Consider the following 21,077-nt stretch of genomic DNA (forward strand, 5'->3'; position numbering starts at 1 on the left):
CGTTTCTCTACCACGGGTGCGCTTTAAAACCAAAGCGCTGCAATTTTGCTTTCCTTTCCTTCCTTCTCCGCCTTTAAACTGGCTCTCTTAACTACTACACGCAGAGTCAAAGCAACAGCGCGCGCATTAGATCCCATAGATGAGATGAATATTTACAGTTATTATTCGGGTTATGATTATATTTGAGTGCTGATTGCTGTGCTATCGTTTGTTAACGAAGCTTTCCCTCATGTCTAAATATTTTAAGGCAGTTTGTCGTGTGCGTATCATGGCCACGCACGCTTATATCGCCTTCCGTTTCTCTACCCCGGGTGCGCTTTAAAATGACGGCGCTGCAATTTTGCTTCCGCCCTTCAACTGCCTCTCTTAACTACTACACGCAAAGGCAAAGCAACAACGCGCGCATGCGATCCCATAGATGAGATGAATATATATATATATAAAAAATTATCAGTCATAGCTCTCGTAGTATAGCCCTCTGGGCCGTTTCCTCTTTTTTCTTCGAAAATAGTCCTATTAGGGTTATTATAATTACACGAAGGTATTTCGCCCTCGTCAGCAGCAGTCCCTGAGATAGTTATTCTGGCGGCTAGCTTCCCACGCTATGCGTACCGCCCTCGCACCTGTTTAAGCTTTTCCTAGACGCTAGAGTTATACTAGGTCCGCGCAACCTTGAGCGATCGGAAAGCGCGTTTTCCGCTCTTGGCCGGCGCAGAAGAGAGGCTTTGTTCCGGCCGCAGAGTCCTCCCCGTATCAGTAAGGTGCCTGGTGGTGGTCTCGCGCGGACGATGCCCTCTCGGTGAGCGCTTATTCCCCCTCATCTTTTAAGAGGTTCAATACTTACAAGCAATTTTCTCGCAAACCATATTTATTTCAAGGGAGTTTTCCACGTCTCAATAATTTCTCTCGTCGTATTCGAGTGCTGATTGCCGTGTTATAGTTTGTTAGCCAAGTTTTCCCTCAAGTCTAAATATTTTAAGGCAATTTGTCGTGTGCGTATCAGGCCACGCACGCTTATATCGCCTTCCGTTTCTCTGCCACGGTTGCGCTTTAAAACCACGGCGCTGCAATTTTGCTTCAGAGACTTTCCTTTCCTTCCTTCTTCTCAGCCCTTAAACTGGCTCTCGTAACTACTACACGCAGAGACAAAGCAACAGCGCGCGCATTATATCCCATAGATGAGATGAATATTTACAATTATTATTAGGGTTATAATTATATTCGAGTGCTGATTGCTGTGCTATCGTTGTTAACGAAGCTTTCCCTCAAGTCTAAATATGTTAAGGCAGTTTGTTGTGTGCCTATCATGGCCACGCACGCTTATATCGCCTTCCGTTTCTCTACCACGGGTGCGCTTTAAAACCACGGCGCTGCAATTTTGCTTTCCTTTCCTTCCTTCTCCGCCTTTAAGCTGGCTCTCCTACCTACTACACGAAGAAACAAAGCAACAGCGCGCGCATTAGATCCCATAGATGAGATGAATATTTACAGTTATTATTAGGGTTATAATTATATTCGTGTGCTGATTGCTGTGCTATCGTTTGTTAACGAAGCTTTCCCTCATGTCTAAATATTTTAAGGCAGTTTGTCGTGTGCGTATAATGGCCACGCACGCTTATATCGCCTTCCGTTTCTCTACCCCGGGTGCGCTTTAAAACCACGGCGCTGCAATTTTGCTATAGAGCCTTTCCTTTCCTTCCTTCTCCGCCCTTAAACTGGCTCTCTTAACTACTACATGCAGAGCCAAAGCAACAGCGCGCGCATGCGATCCCATAGACGAGATGAATATATATATATATTTATATATATATAGAGAGAGAGAGAGAGAGAAAATTATCAGTCATAGCTTTCGTAGTATAGCCCTCTGGGCCGTTTCCTTTTTTTCTTCGAAAATAGTCCTATAGGGTTATTATAATTACACGAAGGTATTTCGCCCTCGTCAGCAGCAGTCCCTGAGATAGTTACTCTGGCGGCTAGCTTCCCACGCTATGCGTGCTGCCCTCGCATCAGTTTAAGCTTTTCCTAGACGCTAGAGTTATACTAGGTCCGCGCAACCTTGAGCGATCGGAAAGCGCGTTTTCCGCTCTTGGCCGGCGCAGAAGAGAGGCTTTGTTCCGGCCGCAGAGTCCTCCCCGTATCAGTAAGGTGCCTGGTGGTGGTCTCGCGCGGACGATGCCCTCTCGGTGAGCGTTTATTCCCCCTCATCTTTTAAGAGGTTCAATTCTTACAAGCAATTTTCTCGCAAACCATATTTATTTCAAGGGAGTTTTCCACGTCTCAATAATTTCTCTCGTCGTATTCGAGTGCTGATTGCCGTGTTATAGTTTGTTAACCAAGTTTTCCCTCAAGTCTAAATATTTTAAGGCAATTTGTCGTGTGCGTATCAGGCCACGCACGCTTATATCGCCTTCCGTTTCTCTGCCACGGTTGCGCTTTAAAACCACGGCGCTGCAATTTTTCTTCAGAGACTTTCCTTCTTCTCAGCCCTTCAACTGGCTCTCTTAACTACTACACGCAGAGACAAAGCAACAGCGCGCGCATTAGATCCCATAGATGAGATCAATATTTACAATTATTATTAGGGTTATAATTATTTTCGAGTGCTGATTGCTGTGCTATCGTTGTTAACGAAGCTTTCCCTCAAGTCTAAATATGTTAAGGCAGTTTGTTGTGTGCGTATCATGGCCACGCACGCTAATATCGCCTTCCGTTTCTCTACCACGGGTGCGCTTTAAAACCACGGCGCTGCAATTTTGCTTTCCTTTCCTTCCTTCTCCGCCTTTAAGCTGGCGCTCCTACCTACTACACGAAGAGCCAAACAAAAGCGCGCGCATTAGATCCCATAGATGAGATGAATATTTACCGTTATTATTAGAGTTATAATTATATTCGAGTGCTGATTTCTGTGCTATCGTTTGTTAACGGAGCTTTCCCTCATGTCTAAATATTTTAAGGCAGTTTGTCGTGTGCGTATCATGACCACGCACGCTTATATCGTTTTCCGTTTCTCTACCCCGGGTGCGCTTTAAAACCACGGCGCTGCAATTTTGCTTCAGAGACTTTCCTTTCCTTCCTTCTTCTCAGCCCTTAAACTGGCTCTCTTAACTACTACACGCAGAGGCAAAGCAACAGCGCGCGCATGCGATCCCATAGATGAGATGAATATATATATATATAAAAAATTATCAGTCATAGCTCCCGTAGTATAGCCCTCTAGGCCGTTTCCATTTTTTTTCTTCGAAAATAGTCCTATTAGGGTTATTATAATTACACGAAGGTATTTCGCCCTCGTCAGCAGCAGTCCCTGAGATAGGTATTCTGGCGGCTAGCTTCCCACGCTATGCGTACCGCGCTCGCACCTGTTTAAAGGGACACTAAAGGTTACCAGAAACTCAAGTTAAAGTGGTAGAGCAATGTTCTAGAACGTCTAAGGGGTCAATATAATCGCGAACAGAGCTTTAGTAACCGAGAAATTGAGGTAAATGCATGGCACGATTTGAGACCCCCCAGCGACATTCCGGTACTAGCCCGATGACGAAAGGACTCCTCATAATTTGTGTTACTAATACTCAACTACTCGTATTAAAAATATCATTTCATTCGATTATAAGACGGAAAAAATGCTACTTGTCTACGTCTATTCGATTCTAAGAAAAAATAACATTTTGACGTTACCCTTCAGTAATATGAGTGTTCGAAAGGTTTCGTTTTCGCTCGACTCTGCGCGCTCGACTCTGCGCCGCGCACGCTTTGGAGTTTCAGTAGTTTCGTTATCGCGTCGTGCTGTGAGGGTTCTGCTGGCTCGCGAAACTTTCATTTGGAACAAGCAGCGAAAATGCCACGTCCATATGATGTCGCGGGAAGCCCTCGTTGCTTTCCCGCTCCGGAGAGCCGGTGTCGAGGCCGCCGTCGTAGTACGCAACGACGCCGGCAGTGCGAGCCCTCAGCAGCAGGTCGCGCTCGTCGGTGCTCAAATCGCTGAAGTTGAGCCCACCATCGCGAGCCGATCTGTCGGTGTCAGGGTCCATTGCGACGAGCGTCGAAGTTAGCGTCATAGAATGAAGTACCAGCTTATGGGCGTCTTGCGCTGGAGTTTGAGGTATAGTAGCGGCGCCTGGTGGCGGTGCGGGAAACGACATCTGGGTCGTGCCAGCTTAGGTCGTATTGAGCCCTGGTTGTGGCGAAGCACGTTTCTAGGCCGAGTTTTGCGTCGATTCGCACATTTTTATGCCCTGTTGCGAGTGCGAAAAGGCTCGTCGCTTCTCATAGACCACGCCGACCACACTGCGAGCTCGCCGCAGCCTATAGTTTAACGAAAACGGACTCTCCGTGTGCCGTGGGACGTAATTCGTTTCTCCTTCCGCTAGCCACCATACTCCCGCTTTCGCTCTGCTGTCGGCTCTGTCTTGGCTCTGTTTCTGGCCGCGCGTTCGCGTTTTGCGCAGAAAAGCCGTAGCGCCATCTGCGGACGCCGTTCTACTCACCGATGGCGCAACGTCACTATGAGACCATGATGTCAGTACTCCTCGATCGGAGGGCGGGCGATTTGAACTGCGCTAGAGGTACGCGGACGCTTCAGAACGCATTTTCTCTTAAAATAAGTCTCTCCTTGGCACGAAACACGCGTTTCGAGGTTTCTGTGATGGTATTTCAACAGTTTACGTTGACTTAATAGTAAACTTTAGTGTCCCTTTAAGCTTTTCCTAGACGCTAGAGTTATACTAGGTCCGCGCAACCTTGAGCGATCGGAAAGCGCGTTTTCCCCTCTTGGCCGGTGGAGAAGGGAGGCTTTGTTCCGGCCGCAGAGTCCTCCCCGTCTCAGTAATGTGGCTGGTGGTGGTCTCGCGCGGACGATGCCCTCTCGGTGAGCGCTTATTCCCCCTCAACTTTTAAGAGGTTCAATACTTACAAGCATTTGTCTCGCAAACCATATTTATTTCAAGGGAGTTTTCTACGTCTCAATAACTTCTCTCGTCGTATTCGAGTGCTGATTGCCGTGTTATAGTTTGTTAATGAAGTTTTCCCTCAAGTCTAAATATTTTAAGGCAAATTGTCGTGTGCGTATCAGGCCACGCACGCTTATATCGCCTTCCGTTTCTCTGCCACGGTTGCGCTTTAAAACCACGACGCTGCAATTTTGCTTCAGAGACTTTCCTTTCCTTCCTTCTTCTCAGCCCTTAAACTGGCTCTCTTAACTACTACACGCAGAGTCAAAGCAACAGCGCGCGCATTAGATCCCATAGATGAGATGAATATTTACAATTATTATTAGGGTTATAATTATATTCGAGTACTGATTGCTGTGCTATCGTTTTTAACGAAGCTTTCCCTCAAGTCTAAATATGTCAAGGCAGTTTGTTGTGTGCGTATCATGGCCACGCACGCTTATACCGCCTTCCGTTTCTCTACCACGGGTGGGCTTTAAAACCAAAGCGCTGCAATTTTGCTTTCCTTTCCTTCCTTCTCCGCCTTTAAACTGGCTCTCTTAACTGCTACACGCGGAGACAAAGCAACAGCGCGCGCATTAGATCCCATAGATGAGATGAATATTTACAGTTATTATTCGGGTTATAATTATATTCGAGTGCTGATTGCTGTGCTATCGTTTGTTAACGGAGCTTTCCCTCATGTCTAAATATTTTAAGGCAGTTTATCGTGTGCGTATCATGGCCACGCACGCTTATATCGTTTTCCGTTTCTCTACCCCGGGTGCGCTTTAAAACCACGGCGCTGCAATTTTGCTTCAGAGACTTTCCTTTCCTTCCTTCTTCTCAGCCCTTAAACTGGCTCTCTTAACTACTACACGCAGAGTCAAAGCAACAGCGCGCGCATTAGATCCCATAGATGAGATGAATATTTACAATTATTATTAGGGTTATAATTATATTCGAGTGCTGACTGCTGTGCTATCGTTGTTAACGAAACTTTCCCTCAAGTCTAAATATGTTAAGGCAGTTTGTTGTGTGCGTATCATGGCCACGCACGCTTATATCGTCTTCCGTTTCTCTGCCACGGTTGCGCTTTAAAACCACGGCGCTCAACTTTGCTTCAGAGACTTTCCTTTCCTTCCTTCTTCTCAGCCCTTAAACTGGCTCTCTTAACTACTACACGCAGAGTCAAAGCAACAGCGGGCGCATTAGATCCCATAGACGAGATGAATATTTACAATTATTATTAGGGTTTTAATTATATTCGAGTGCTGACTGCTGTGCTATCGTTGTTAACGAAGCTTTCCTTCAAGTCTAAATATGTTAAGGCAGTTTGTTGTGTGCGTATCATGGCCACGCACGCTAATATCGCCTTCCGTTTCTCTACCACGGGTGCGCTTTAAAACCACGGCGCTGCAATTTTGCTTTCCTTTCCTTCCTTCTCCGCCTTTAAGCTGGCTCTCCTACCTACTACACGAAAAGCAACAGCGCGCGCATTAGATCCCATAGATGAGATGAATATTTACAATTATTATTAGGGTTATAATTATATTCGAGTGCTGATTGCTGTGCTATCGTTGTTAACGAAGCTTTCCCTCAAGTCTAAATATGTTAAGGCAGTTTGTCGTGTGCGTATCATGGCCACGCACGCTTATATCGTTTTCCGTTTCTCTACCCCGGGTGCGCTTTAAAACCACGGCGCTGCAATTTTGCTTCAGAGACTTTCCTTTCCTTCCTCCTTCTCAGCCCTTAAACTGGCTCTCTCAACTACTACAGGCAGAGACAAAGCAACAGCGCGCGCATTAGATCCCATAGATGAGATGAATATTTACAATTATTATTAGGGTTATAATTATATTCGTGTGCTGATTGCTGTGCTATCGTTTGTTAACGAAGCTTTCCCTCATGTCTAAATATTTTAAGGCAGTTTGTCGTGTGCGTATAATGGCCACGCACGCTTATATCGCCTTCCGTTTCTCTAGCCCGGGTGCGCTTTAAAACCACGGCGCTGCAATTTTGCTATAGAGCCTTTCCTTTCCTTCCTTCTCCGCCCTTAAACTGGCTCTCTTAACTACTACATGCAGAGCCAAAGCAACAGCGCGCGCATGCGATCCCATAGATGAAATGAATATATATACATATATATATATATATATATATATATATATATATATATTTATATATATATATATATAGAGAGAGAGAGAGAGAGACAGAAAATTATCAGTCATAGCTTTCGTAGTATAGCCCTCTGGGCCGTTTCCTTTTTTCTTCGAAAATAGTCCTATTAGGGTTATTATAATTACACGAAGGTATTTCGCCCTCGTCAGCAGCAGTCCCTGAGATAGTTACTCTGGCGGCTAGGTTCCCACGCTATGCGTGCTGCCCTCGCACCAGTTTAAGCTTTTCCTAGACACTAGAGTTATACTAGGTCCGCGCAACCTTGAGCGATCGGAAAGCGCGTTTTCCGCTCTTGGCCGGCGCAGAAGAGAGGCTTTGTTCCGGCCGCAGAGTCCTCCCCGTCTCAGTAAGGTGCCTGGTGGTGGTCTCGTGCGGACGATGCCCTCTCGGTGAGCGCTTATTCCCCCTCATCTTTTAAGAGGTTCAATACTTACAAGCATTTGTCTCGCAAACCATATTTATTTCAAGGGAGTTTTCCACGTCTCAATAATTTCTCTCGTCGTATTCGAGTGCTGATTGCCGTGTTATAGTTTGTTAACGAAGTTTTCCCTCAAGTCTAAATATTTTAAGGCAATTTGTCGTGTGCGTATTAGGCCATGCACGCTTATATCGCCTTCCGTTTCTCTGCCACGGTTGCGCTTTAAAACCACGGCGCTGCAATTTTTCTTCAGAGACTTTCCTTTCCTTCCTTCTTCTCAGCCCTTCAACTGGCTCTCTTAACTACTACACGCAGAGTCCAAGCAACAGCGCGCGCATTAGATCCCATAGATGAGATGAATATTTACAGTTATTATTAGGGTTATAATTATATTCGTGTGCTGATTACTGTGCTATCGTTGTTAACGAAGCTTTCCCTCAAGTTTAAATATGTTAAGGCAGTTTGTTGTGTGCGTATAATGGCCACGCACGCTTATATCGCCTTCCGTTTCTCTACCACGGGTGCGCTTTAAAACCAAAGCGCTGCAATTTTGCTTTCCTTTCCTTCCTTCTCCGCCTTTAAGCTGGCTCTCCTACCTACTACACTCAGAGACAAAGCAACAGCGCGCGCATTAGATCCCATAGATGAGATGAATATTTACAGTTATTATTAGGGTTATAATTATATTCGTGTGCTGATTACTGTGCTATCGTTTGTTAACGAAGCTTTCCCTCATGTCTAAATATTTTAAGGCAGTTTGTCGTGTGCGTATAATGGCCACGCACGCTTATATCGCCTTCCGTTTCTCTACCCCGGGTGCACTTTAAAACCACGGCGCTGCAATTTTGCTATAGAGCCTTTCCTTTCCTTCCTTCTCCGCCCTTAAACTGGCTCTCTTAACTACTACATGCAGAGCCAAAGCAACAGCGCGCGCATGCGATCCCATAGACGAGATGAATATATATATATAAAAAAAATTATCAGTCATAGCTCTCGTAGTATAGCCCTCTGGGCCGTTTCCTTTTTTTTCTTCGAAAATAGTCCTATTAGGGTTATTATAATTACACGAAGGTATTTCGCCCTCGTCAGCAGCAGTCCCTGAGATAGTTACTCTGGCGGCTAGCTTCCCACGCTATGCGTGCTGCCCTCGCATCAGTTTAAGCTTTTCCGAGACGCTAGAGTTATACTAGGTCCGCGCAACCTTGAGCGATCGGAAAGCGCGTTTTCCGCTCTTGGCCGGCGCAGAAGAGAGGCTTTGTTCCGGCCGCAGAGTCCTCCCCGTATCAGTAAGGTGCCTGGTGGTGGTCTCGCGCGGACGATGCCCTCTCGGTGAGCGCTTATTCCCCCTCATCTTTTAAGAGGTTCAATACTTACAAGCAATTTTCTCGCAAACCATATTTATTTCAAGGGAGTTTTCCACGTCTCAATAATTTCTCTCGTCGTATTCGAGTGCTGATTGCCGTGTTATAGTTTGTTAACGAAGTTTTCCCTCAAGTCTAAATATTTTAAGGCAATTTGTCGTGTGCGTATCAGGCCACGCACCCTTATATCGCCTTCCGTTTCTCTGCCACGGTTGCGCTTTAAAACCACGGCGCTGCAATTTTTCTTCAGAGACTTTCCTTTCCTTCCTTCTTCTCAGCCCTTCAACTGGCTCTCTTAACTACTACACGCAGAGACAAAGCAACAGCGCGCGCATTAGATCCCATAGATGAGATGAATATTTACAATTATTATTAGGGTTATAATTATATTCGAGTGCTGATTGCTGTGCTATCGTTGTTAACGAAGCTTTCCCTCAAGTCTAAATATGTTAAGGCAGTTTGTTGTGTGCGTATAATGGCTACGCACGCTTATATCGCCTTCCGTTTCTCTACCACGGGTGCGCTTTAAAACCAAAGCGCTGCAATTTTGCTTTCCTTTCCTTGCTTCTCCGCCTTTAAACTGGCTCTCTTAACTACTACACGCAGAGTCAAAGCAACAGCGCGCGCATTAGATCCCATAGATGAGATGAATATTTACAGTTATTATTCGGGTTATAATTATATTCGAGTGCTGATTGCTGTGCTATCGTTTGTTAACGAAGCTTTCCCTCAAGTCTAAATATTTTAAGGCAGTTTGTCGTGTGCGTATCATGGCCACGCACGCTTATATCGCCTTCCGTTTCTCTACCCCGGGTGCGCTTTAAAATGACGGCGCTGCAATTTTGCTTCAGAGACTTTCCTTTCCTTCCTTCTTCTCCGCCCTTAAACTGCCTCTCTTAACTACTACACGCAGAGGCAAAGCAAGAGCGCGCGCATGCGATGCCATAGATGAGATGAATATATATATATAAAATTATCAGTCATAGCTCTCGTAGTATAGCCCTCTGGGCCGTTTCCTTTTTTTTCTTCGAAAATAGTCCTATTAGGGTTATTATAATTACACGAAGGTATTTCGCCCTCGTCAGCAGCAGTCCCTGAGATAGTTACTCTGGCGGCTAGCTTCCCACGCTATGCGTGCTGCCCTCGCATCAGTTTAAGCTTTTCCGAGACGCTAGAGTTATACTAGGTCCGCGCAACCTTGAGCGATCGGAAAGCGCGTTTTCCGCTCTTGGCCGGCGTAGAAGAGAGGCTTTGTTCCGGCCGCAGAGTCCTCCCCGTATCAGTAAGGTGCCTGGTGGTGGTCTCGCGCGGACGATGCCCTCTCGGTGAGCGCTTATTCCCCCTCATCTTTTAAGAGGTTCAATACTTACAAGCATTTGTCTCGCAAACCATATTTATTTCAAGGGAGTTTTCCACGTCTCAATAATTTCTCTCGTCGTATTCGAGTGCTGATTGCCGTGTTGTAGTTTGTTAACGAAGTTTTCCCTCAAGTCTAAATATTTTAAGGCAATTTGTTGTGTGCGTTTCAGGCCACGCACGCTTATATCGCCTTCCGTTTCTCTGTCACGGTTGCGCTTTAAAACCACGGCGCTGCAATTTTGCTTCAGAGACTTTCCTTTCCTTCCTTCTTCTCAGCCCTTAAACTGGCTCTCTTAACTACTACACGCAGAGTCAAAGCAACAGCGCGCGCATTAGATCCCATAGACGAGATGAATATTTACAATTATTATTAGGGTTATAATTATATTCGGGTGCTGACTGCTGTGCTATCGTTGTTAACGAAACTTTCCCTCAAGTCTAAATATGTTAAGGCAGTTTGTTGTGTGCGTATCATGGCCACGCACGCTTATATCGCCTTCCGTTTCTCTGCCACGGTTGCGCTTTAAAACCACGGCGCTCAACTTTGCTTCAGAGACTTTCCTTTCCTTCCTTCTTCTCAGCCCTTAAACTGGCTCTCTCAACTACTACACGCAGAGACAAAGCAACAGCGCGCGCATTAGATCCCATAGACGAGATGAATATTTACAATTATTATTAGGGTTTTAATTATATTCCAGTGCTGACTGCTGCGCTATCGTTGTTAACGAAGCTTTCCTTCAAGTCTATATATGTTAAGGCAGTTTGTTGTGTGCGTATCATGGCCACGCACGCTAATATCGCCTTCCGTTTCTCTACCACGGGTGCGCTTTAAAACCACGGCGCTGCAATTTTGCTTTCCTTTCCTTCCTTCTCCGCCTTTAAGCTGGCTCTCCTACCTACTACACGAAAAGCAACAGCGCGCGCATTAGATCCCATAGATGAGATGAATATTTACAGTTATTATTAGAGCTTTAATTATATTCGAGTGCTGATTTCTGTGCTATCGTTTGTTAACGGAGCTTTCCCTCATGTCTAAATATTTTAAGGCAGTTTGTCGTGTGCGTATCATGGCCACGCACGCTTATATCGTTTTCCGTTTCTCTACCCCGGGTGCGCTTTAAAACCACGGCGCTGCAATTTTGCTTCAGAGACTTTCCTTTCCTTCCTTCTTCTCAGCCCTCAAACTGGCTCTCTTAACTACTACACGCAGAGTCAAAGCAACAGCGCGCGCATTAGATCCCATAGATGAGATGAATATGTACAATTATTATTAGGGTTATAATTATATTCGTGTGCTGATTACTGTGCTATCGTTGTTAACGAAGCTTTCCCTCAAGTTTAAATATGTTAAGGCAGTTTGTTGTGTGCGTATAATGGCCACGCACGCTTATATCGCCTTCCGTTTCTCTACCACGGGTGCGCTTTAAAACCAAAGCGATGCAATTTTGCTTTCCTTTCCTTCCTTCTCCGCCTTTAAGCTGGCTCTCCTACCTACTACACGCAGAGACAAAGCAACAGCGCGCGCATTAGATCCCATAGATGAGATGAATATTTACAGTTATTATTAGGGTTATAATTATATTCGTGTGCTGATTACTGTGCTATCGTTTGTTAACGAAGCTTTCCCTCATGTCTAAATATTTTAAGGCAGTTTGTCGTGTGCGTATAATGGCCACGCACGCTTATATCGCCTTCCGTTTCTCTACCCCGGGTGCACTTTAAAACCACGGCGCTGCAATTTTGCTATAGAGCCTTTCCTTTCCTTCCTTCTCCGCCCTTAAACTGGCTCTCTTAACTACTACATGCAGAGCCAAAGCAACAGCGCGCGCATGCGATCCCATAGATGAGATGAATATATATATATAAAATTATCAGTCATAGCTCTCGTAGTATAGCCCTCTGGGCCGTTTCCTTTTTTTTCTTCGAAAATAGTCCTATTAGGGTTATTATAATTACACGAAGGTATTTCGCCCTCGTCAGCAGCAGTCCCTGAGATAGTTATTCTGGCGGCTAGCTTCCTACGCTATGCGTACCGCCCTCGCACCTGTTTAAGCTTTTCCTAGACGCTAGAGTTATACTAGGTCCGCGCAACCTTGAGCGATCGGATAGCGCGTTTTCCCCTCTTGGCCGGTGGAGAAGGGAGGCTTTGTTCCGGCCGCAGAGTCCTCCCCGTCTCAGTAAGGTGGCTGGTGGTGGTCTCGCGCGGACGATGCCCTCTCGGTGAGCGCTTATTCCCCCTCATCTTTTAAGAGGTTCAATACTTACAAGCATTTGTCTCGCAAACCATATTTATTTCAAGGGAGTTTTCCACGTCTCAATAATTTCTCTCGTCGTATTCGAGTGCTGATTGCCGTGTTATAGTTTGTTAACGAAGTTTTCCCTCAAGTCTAAATATTTTAAGGCAATTTGTTGTGTGCGTTTCAGGCCACGCACGCTTATATCGCCTTCCGTTTCTCTGTCACGGTTGCGCTTTAAAACCACGGCGCTGCAATTTTGCTTCAGAGACTTTCCTTTCCTTCCTTCTTCTCAGCCCTTAAACTGGCTCTCTTAACTACTACACGCAGAGTCAAAGCAACAGCGCGCGCATTAGATCCCATAGACGAGATGAATATTTACAATTATTATTAGGGTTATAATTATATTCGGGTGCTGACTGCTGTGCTATCGTTGTTAACGAAACTTTCCCTCAAGTCTAAATATGTTAAGGCAGTTTGTTGTGTGCGTATCATGGCCACGCACGCTTATATCGCCTGCCGTTTCTCTGCCACGGTTGCGCTTTAAAACCACGGCGCTCAACTTTGCTTCAGAGACTTTCCTTTCCTTCCTTCTTCTCAGCCCTTAAACTGGCTCTCTCAACTACTACACGCAGAGACAAAGCAACAGCGCGCGCATTAGATCCCATAGACGAGATGAATATTTACAATTATTATTAGGGTTTTAATTATATTCGAGTGCTGACTGCTGTGCTATCGTTGTTAACGAAGCTTTCCTTCAAGTCTAAATATGTTAAGGCAGTTTGTTGTGTGCGTATCATGGCCACGCACGCTAATATCGCCTTCCGTTTCTCTACCACGGGTGCGCTTTAAAACCACGGCGCTGCAATTTTGCTTTCCTTTCCTTCCTTCTCCGCCTTTAAGCTGGCTCTCCTACCTACTACACGAAAAGCAACAGCGCGCGCATTAGATCCCATAGATGAGATGAATATTTACAGTTATTATTAGAGCTTTAATTATATTCGAGTGCTGATTTCTGTGCTATCGTTTGTTAACGGAGCTTTCCCTCATGTCTAAATATTTTAAGGCAGTTTGTCGTGTGCGTATAATGGCCACGCACGCTTATATCGCCTTCCGTTTCTCTACCCCGGGTGCGCTTTAAAACCACGGCGCTGCAATTTTGCTATAGAGCCTTTCCTTTCCTTCCTTCTCCGCCCTTAAACTGGCTCTCTTAACTACTACATGCAGAGCCAAAGCAACGGCGCGCGCATGCGATCCCATAGACGAGATGAATATGTACAATTATTATTAGGGTTATAATTATTTTCGAGTGCTGATTGCTGTGCTATCGTTGTTAACGAAGCTTTCCCTCAAGTCTAAATATGTTAAGGCAGTTTGTTGTGTGCGTATAATGGCCACACACGCTTATATCGCCTTCCGTTTCTCTACCACGGGTGCGCTTTAAAACCAAAGCGCTGCAATTTTGCTTTCCTTTCCTTCCTTCTCCGCCTTTAAGCTGGCTCTCCTACCTACTACACGCAGAGACAAAGCAACAGCGCGCGCATTAGATCCCATAGATGAGATGAATATTTACAGTTATTATTAGGGTTATAATTATATTCGTGTGCTGATTACTGTGCTATCGTTTGTTAACGAAGCTTTCCCTCATGTCTAAATATTTTAAGGCAGTTTGTCGTGTGCGTATAATGGCCACGCACGCTTATATCGCCTTCCGTTTCTCTACCCCGGGTGCGCTTTAAAACCACGGCGCTGCAATTTTGCTATAGAGCCTTTCCTTTCCTTCCTTCTCCGCCCTTAAACTGGCTCTCTTAACTACTACATGCAGAGCCAAAGCAACGGCGCGCGCATGCGATCCCATAGACGAGATGAATATATATATATATAAAAAATTATCAGTCATAGCTCTCGTAGTATAGCCCTCTGGGCCGGTTGCTTTTTTTTCTTCGAAAATAGTCCTATTAGGGTTATTATAATTACACGAAGGTATTTCGCCCTCGTCAGCAGCAGTCCCTGAGATAGTTACTCTGGCGGCTAGCTTCCCACGCTATGCGTGCTGCCCTCGCATCAGTTTAAGCTTTTCCGAGACGCTAGAGTTATACTAGGTCCGCGCAACCTTGAGCGATCGGAAAGCGCGTTTTCCGCTCTTGGCCGGCGTAGAAGAGAGGCTTTGTTCCGGCCGCAGAGTCCTCCCCGTATCAGTAAGGTGCCTGGTGGTGGTCTCGCGCGGACGATGCCCTCTCGGTGAGCGCTTATTCCCCCTCATCTTTTAAGAGGTTCAATACTTACAAGCAATTTTCTCGCAAACCATATTTATTTCAAGGGAGTTTTCCACGTCTCAATAATTTCTCTCGTCGTATTCGAGTGCTGATTGCCGTGTTATAGTTTGTTAACGAAGTTTTCCCTCAAGTCTAAATATTTTAAGGCAATTTGTCGTGTGCGTATCAGGCCACGCACGCTTATATCGCCTTCCGTTTCTCTGCCACGGTTGCGCTTTAAAACCACGGCGCTGCAATTTTTCTTCAGAGACTTTCCTTTCCTTCCTTCTTCTCAGCCCTTCAACTGGCTCTCTTAACTACTACACGCAGAGACAAAGCAACAGCGCGCGCATTAGATCCCATAGATGAGATGAATATTTACAATTATTATTAGGGTTATAATTATATTCGAGTGCTGATTGCTGTGCTATCGTTGTTAACGAAGCTTTACCTCAAGTCTAAATATGTTAAGGCAGTTTGTTGTGTGCGTATAATGGCTACGCACGCTTATATCGCCTTCCGTTTCTCTACCACGGGTGCGCTTTAAAACCAAAGCGCTGCAATTTTGCTTTCCTTTCCTTCCTTCTCCGCCTTTAAACTGGCTCTCTTAACTACTACACGTGGAGACAAAGCACCAGCGCGCGCATTAGATCCCATAGATGATATGAATATTTACAGTTATTATTCGGGTTATAATTATATTCGAGTGCTGATTGCTGTGCTATCGTTTGTTAACGAAGCTTTCCCTCATGTCTAAATATTTTAAGGCAGTTTGTCGTGTGCGTATCATGGCCACGCACGCTTATATCGCCTTCCGTTTCTCTACCCCGGGTGCGCTTTAAAATGACGGCGCTGCAATTTTGCTTCAGAGACTTTCCTTTCCTTCCTTCTTCTCCGCCCTTAAACTGCCTCTCTTAACTACTACACGCAGAGGCAAAGCAAGAGCGCGCGCATGCGATCCCATAGATGAGATGAATATACATATATATATAAAAAATTATCAGTCATAGCTCTCGTAGTATAGCCCTCTGGGCCGTTTCCTTTTTTTTCTTCGAAAATAGTCCTATTAGGGTTATTATAATTACACGAAGGTATTTCGCCCTCGTCAGCAGCAGTCCCTGAGATAGTTATTCTGGCGGCTAGCTTCCTACGCTATGCGTACCGCCCTCGCACCTGTTTAAGCTTTTCCTAGACGCTAGAGTTATACTAGGTCCGCGCAACCTTGAGCGATCGGAAAGCGCGTTTTCCCCTCTTGGCCGGTGGAGAAGGGAGGCTTTGTTCCGGCCGCAGAGTCCTCCCCGTCTCAGTAAGGTGGCTGGTGGTGGTCTCGCGCGGACGATGCCCTCTCGGTGAGCGCTTATTCCCCCTCATCTTTTAAGAGGTTCAATACTTACAAGCATTTGTCTCGCAAACCATATTTATTTCAAGGGAGTTTTCCACGTCTCAATAATTTCTCTCGTCGTATACGAGTGCTGATTGCCGTGTTATAGTTTGTTAACGAAGTTTTCCCTCAAGTCTAAATATTTTAAGGCAATTTGTTGTGTGCGCATCAGGCCACGCACGCTTATATCGCCTTCCGTTTCTCTGTCACGGTTGCGCTTTAAAACCACGGCGCTGCAATTTTGCTTCAGAGACTTTCCTTTCCTTCCTTCTTCTCAGCCCTTAAACTGGCTCTCTTAACTACTACACGCAGAGTCAAAGTAACAGCGCGCGCATTAGATCCCATAGATGAGATGAATATTTACAATTATAATTAGGGTTATAATTATATTCGAGTACTGATTGCTGTGCTATCGTTTTTAACGAAGCTTTCCCTCAAGTCTAAATATGTCAAGGCAGTTTGTTGTGTGCGTATCATGGCCACGCACGCTTATACCACCTTCCGTTTCTCTACCACGGGTGCGCTTTAAAACCAAAGCGCTGAAATTTTGCTTTCCTTTCCTTCCTTCTCCGCCTTTAAACTGGCTCTCTTAACTACTACACGTGGAGACAAAGCACCAGCGCGCGCATTAGATCCCATAGATGATATGAATATTTACAGTTATTATTCGGGTTATAATTATATTCGAGTGCTGATTGCTGTGCTATCGTTTTTTAACGGAGCTTTCCCTCATGTCTAAATATTTTAAGGCAGTTTGTCGTGTGCGTATCATTGCCACGCACGCTTATATCGTTTTCCGTTTCTCTACCCCGGGTGCGCTTTAAAACCACGGCGCTGCAATTTTGCTTCAGAGACTTTCCTTTCCTTCCTTCTTCTCAGCCCTTAAACTGGCTCTCTTAACTACTACACGCACAGACAAAGCAACAGCGCGCGCATTAGATCCCATAGATGAGATGAATATTTACAATTATTATTAGGGTTATAATTATATGCGAGTGCTGACTGCTGTGCTATCGTTGTTAACGAAACTTTCCCTCAAGCCTAAATATGTTAAGGCAGTTTGTTGTGTGCGTATCATGGCCACGCACGCTTATATCGCCTTCCGTTTCTCTGCCACGGTTGCGCTTTAAAACCACGGCGCTGCAACTTTGCTTCAGAGACTTTCATTTCCTTCCTTCTTCTCAGAGCTTAAACTGGCTCTCTTAACTAGTACACGCAGAGTCAAAGCAACAGCGGGCGCATTAGATCCCATAGACGAGATGAATATTTACAATTATTATTAGGGTTATAATTATATTCGAGTGCTGACTGCTGTGCTATCGTTGTTAACGAAGTTTTCCTTGAAGTCTAAATATGTTAAGGCAGTTTGTTGTGTGCGTATCATGGCCACGCACGTTAATATCGCCTTCCGTTTCTCTACCACGGGTGCGCTTTAAAACCACGGCGCTGCAATTTTGCTTTCCTTTCCTTCCTTCTCCGCCTTTAAGCTGGCTCTCCTACCTACTACACGAAAAGCAACAGCGCGCGCATTAGATCCCATAGATGAGATGAATATTTACAGTTATTATTAGAGCTTTAATTATATTCGAGTGCTGATTTCTGTGCTATCGTTTGTTAACGGAGCTTTCCCTCATGTCTAAATATTTTAAGGCAGTTTGTCGTGTGCGTATCATGGCCACGCACGCTTATATCGTTTTCCGTTTCTCTACCCCGGGTGCGCTTTAAAACCACGGCGCTGCAATTTTGCTTCAGAGACTTTCCTTTCCTTCCTTCTTCTCAGCCCTTAAACTGGCTCTCTCAACTACTACACGCAGAGCCAAAGCAACAGCGCGCGCATTAGATCCCATAGATGAGATGAATATTTAGAGTTATTATTAGGGTTATAATTATATTCGTAAAACGCGCCGCGGTGGCGTAGAGGTAGAACACCCGCCTCGCGTGCAAGAGGTCCGTGGTTCGAATCCCGGTGCCAGCAATTTTCCACCGGATTTAAAAAAAAAATCCGCGTGTTGATAAAATTGCACAAACAGGCCTGGAGTGTGGCCTGATCCCGGTGACCAGAACCGGTAACGCACTCCCTCACCAGAGCAGGATTGGCCACCCTGGTGCAGTACTTGGCCACAACCTCCTATGAACACAACAATCAAACCCCGGCCCTCAGTCCCCAGCAGCTGCGAAGCAACTGACCACGGCGGCGGTCAGACCTGCGACGCAGCAGAGGGTGCTAAGAATCACTGGCTCCGGACAGGCCGCCATTGGAATATGAACCTGGCAACGTTTAACGCTAGAACGTTATCTAGTGAGGCGAGTCTAGCAGTGCTATTGGAGGAATTAGAGGGCAGTAAATGGGATATAATAGGGCTCAGTGAAGTTAGGAGGCCAAAAGAAGCATATACAGTGCTAAATAGCGGGCACGTCCTGTGCTACCGGGGCTTAGCGGAGAGAAGAGAACTAGGAGTCGGATTCCTGGTTAATAAGAATATAGCTGGTAACATACAGGAATTCTATAGCATTAACGAGAGGGTGGCAGGTCTTGTTGTGAAACTTAATAAGAGGTACAAAATGAAGATTGTACAGGTCTACGCCCCTACATCCAGTCATGATGACCAGGAAGTCGAAAGCTTCTATGAAGACGTGGAATCGGCGATGGGCAGAGTGAAAACGAAATACACTATACTAATGGGCGACTTTAATGCCAAGGTAGGCAAGAAGCAGGCTAGAGACAAGGCAGTGGGTGAATATGGCATAGGCACTAGGAATAGCAGGGGAGAGTTATTAGTAGAGTTTGCGGAACAGAATAATATGAGGATAATGAATACCTTCCGCAAGCGAGATAGCCGAAAGTGGACGTGGAGGAGCCCGAACGGCGAGACTAGAAATGAAATAGACTTCATACTCTGCGCTAACCCTGGCATCATACAAGATGTGCACGTGCTCGGAAAGGTGCGCTGCAGTGACCACAGGATGGTAAGAACTCGAATTAGCCTAGACCTGAGTAGGGAACGGAAGAAACTGGTACATAAGAAGCCGATCAATGAGTTAGCGGTAAGAGGGAAAATAGAGGAATTCCAGATCAAGCTACAGAACAGGTATTCGGCTTTAACTCAGGAAGAGGACCTTAGTGTTGAAGTAATGAACGACAATCTTGTGGGCATCATTAAGGAGTGTGCAATAGAAGTCGGTGGTAACTCCGTTAGACAGGATACCAGCAAACTATCGCAGGAGACGAAAGATCTGATCAAGAAACGCCAATGTATGAAAGCATCTAACCCTACAGCTAGAATAGAACTTGCAGAACTTTCGAAGTTAATCAACAAGCGTAAGACAGCTGACATAAGGAAGTATAATATGGATAGAATTGAACATGCGCTCAGGAACGGAGGAAGCCTAAAAACAGTGAAGAAGAAACTAGGAATTGGCAAGAATCAGATGTATGCGTTAAGAGACAAAGCCGGCAATATCATTACTAATATGGATGAGATAGTTCAAGTGGCTGAGGAGTTCTATAGAGATTTATACAGTACCAGTGGCATCCACGACGATAATGGAAGAGAAAATAGTCTAGAGGAATTCGAAATCCCAAAGGTAACGCCGGAAGAAGTAAAGAAAGCCTTAGGAGATATGCAAAGGGGGAAGGCAGCTGGGGAGGATCAGGTAACAGGAGATTTGTTGAAGGATGGTGGACAGATTGTTCTAGAGAAACTGGCCACCCTGTATACGCAATGCCTCATGACCTCGAGCGTACCGCAATCTTGGAAGAACGCTAACATAATCCTAATCCATAAGAAAGGGGACGCCAAAGACTTGAAAAATTATAGACCGATCAGCTTACTGTCCGTTGCCTACAAAGTATTTACTAAGGTAATTGCAAATAGAATCAGGAACACCTTAGACTTCTGTCAACCAAAGGACCAGGCAGGATTCCGTAAAGGCTACTCAACAATAGACCATATTCACACTATCAATCAAGTGATAGAGAAATGTGCAGAATATAACCAACCCTTATATATAGCTTTCATTGATTACGAGAAAGCGTTTGATTCAGTCGAAACCTCAGCAGTCATGGAGGCATTACGGAATCAGGGTGTAGATGAGCCATATGTAAAAATACTGGAAGATATCTATAGCGGCTCCACAGCCACCGTAGTCCTCCACAAAGAAAGCAACAAAATCCCAATAAAGAAAGGCGTCAGACAGGGAGATACGATATCTCCAATGCTATTCACAGCGTGTTTACAGGAGGTATTCAGAGACCTGGATTGGGAAGAATTGGGGATAAAAGTTAATGGAGAATACCTTAGTAACTTGCGATTCGCTGATGATATTGCCTTGCTTAGTAACTCAGGGGACCAATTGCAATGCATGCTCACTGACCTGGAGAGGCAAAGCAGAAGAGTGGGTCTAAAAATTAATCTGCAGAAAACTAAAGTAATGCTTAACAGTCTCGGGAGAGAACAGCAATTTACAATAGGCAGCGAGGCACTGGAAGTCGTAAGGGAATACATCTACTTAGGGCAGGTAGTGACGGCGGATTCGGATCATGAGACGGAAATAATCAGAAGAATAAGAATGGGCTGGGGTGCGTTTGGCAGGCATTCCCAAATCATGAACAGCAGGTTGCCATTATCCCTCAAGAGAAAAGTATATAATAGCTGTGTCTTACCAGTACTCACCTACGGGGCAGAAACCTGGAGGCTTACTAAAAGGGTTCTACTCAAATTGAGGACGACACAACGAGCTATGGAAAGAAGAATGATAGGTGTAACGTTAAGGGATAAGAAAAGAGCAGATTGGGTGAGGGAACAAACGCGAGTTAATGACATCTTAGTTGAAATCAAGAAAAAGAAATGGGCATGGGCAGGACATGTAATGAGGAGGGAAGATAACCGATGGTCATTAAGGGTTACGGACTGGATCCCAAGGGAATGGAAGCGTAGCAGGGGGCGGCAGAAAGTTAGGT

This window comes from Dermacentor variabilis, chromosome 9 (assembly GCF_050947875.1).
Source record: "Dermacentor variabilis isolate Ectoservices chromosome 9, ASM5094787v1, whole genome shotgun sequence".
Taxonomy (NCBI): domain Eukaryota; kingdom Metazoa; phylum Arthropoda; class Arachnida; order Ixodida; family Ixodidae; genus Dermacentor; species Dermacentor variabilis.